This window comes from Lupinus angustifolius, chromosome LG11, assembly GCF_001865875.1.
Source record: "Lupinus angustifolius cultivar Tanjil chromosome LG11, LupAngTanjil_v1.0, whole genome shotgun sequence".
Taxonomy (NCBI): domain Eukaryota; kingdom Viridiplantae; phylum Streptophyta; class Magnoliopsida; order Fabales; family Fabaceae; genus Lupinus; species Lupinus angustifolius.
In genome coordinates, this window is record NC_032019.1 from 26,072,073 (window position 1) to 26,073,942 (window position 1,870).

Below are 1,870 nucleotides of genomic sequence, written 5' to 3' on the forward strand. Positions count from 1 at the left end.
AACAAATGGAACAAACCAACAAAGCAAGTTTTTGGAGTAATGAATGTAAAAACAACCAGAATGTATATGCCTTCCAAACAACTCAGACTTATCATGACGAACTGGAAAAAATTCTCAACCAGTTCATGCAAACTACTATCAACCTTAGCAGAACACAGGTGAAGCTGTCACTAAAATTGAAGAACAAATCAACAACTTGACAAGAACTCATTTGGTCAAGTCAGAATTTTGTGAAAGTATTACGACTAGAAGTGGGAAGATAGTAGAAGGTGGAATGGAAACACCAAAAGAGAGATTAGAAGAAAAAAATAAAAAAGAAGAAAAAAAAAATGAAAAAGAAGAAGAAAAAGAGGAAACTAGTAGGGTAAGAAAAGAAGAAAAACAATACCCATTAGTAGAAAACAAGATACCCTACCTGGTAGGTCCAATAAAAACCAAGAAAGAAGAACACTTTGTAAGGTTCATGGAGATATTCAAAAATCTGCAAATCAATATTCCATTTGCTGAAGCCTTGGAGCAAATGCCAATATACTCCAAGTTCATGAAAGAACTGTTGTCCAAAAAACGGAGTTATCGGGAAAAGGAACTTTGATCTCATTGACATTACCGAAGATACGGAGATCCCACTCATATTAGGGAGACCTTTTATGAGGACAGCAAAAATGAGGATTGACATGGAAAATGACAAATTACTATTTTGAGTTGTAGATGATGAAATTGAGTTTGACATTTTCCATGCAATGCATCATCCAAAGGACAAAGGGAAATGTTTGCAATTAGATATTGTTGAAGAAATTTGCGCAGAACACCCTCAACCTGACAAATCTTTGGAGATGCAAGAAAACAAAGTGGAGGAAGAAATCATCAAACACTTTTCTGATGAATTATTTCTTCACCAAAATCCAAGTGGACCAACAGAAAAGGAATCAGAACTAGAGTTGAAGGAATTACCGTCTCATTTAAAGTATGCTTTCTTAGATGGAGAGGCCAACAATCCAGTAATCATCAACAATAAGTTTTCCAATTTGGAGGAAGAAAACCTAATACAAGTCTTGAAGAATCATCAAGCAGCACTTGGATGGACATTAAAAGATCTCCAAGGCATTAGTCCATCATATTGCATGCACAAAATTATGATGGAGGATGATTATAAACCTTGTGCTCAACCGCAAAGGAGACTTAATCCGACAATGAAGTAAGTGGTGAGGAAAGAAATTGTGAAAATGTTAGAAGCTGGTATTATCTACCCCATTTTGGATAATAAATGGGTAATTCCAGTTCAAGTGGTGCCAAAAAGAGGAGGGATGACGGTAATTCGAAATGAGAACAATGAACTGATTCCAATCAGAGCTGTTACTGGTTGGAGAGTTTGTATCGACTACCGCAAACGTAATGCCGCCACAAGAAAGGATCATTTTCCCTTGTCCTTCATGGATCAAATGTTGGAAAGATTAGCCGGAAGAGCCTTCTACTATTTCCTGGATGTGTACTTGGATACAATTATTATTGTGGATCCATTGGACCAAGAAAAGAAGGCATTTATATGTCCATTTGGTGTTTACGCATATAGAAAAATGCCATTTTTGGACTATGTAATGCTCCTACAACTTTTCAAAGATGCATGTTGGCTATCTTCGCTGATTTGGTGGAGAAGTGCATCGAGGTCTTCATGGATGATTTTTCTGTGTTCGGAGAATCTTTTGGAACTTGCTTGACAAACTTGGAAACAGTTTTGGAAAGATGCGAACATACTAACTTGGTTCTAAATTGGGAAAAATGTCACTTCATGGTCACTGAAGGAATTGTACGCGGGCACAAAATTTCAGCCAAAGGATTAGAAGTTAATAAAGCTAAGATAGAAGTGATCGAA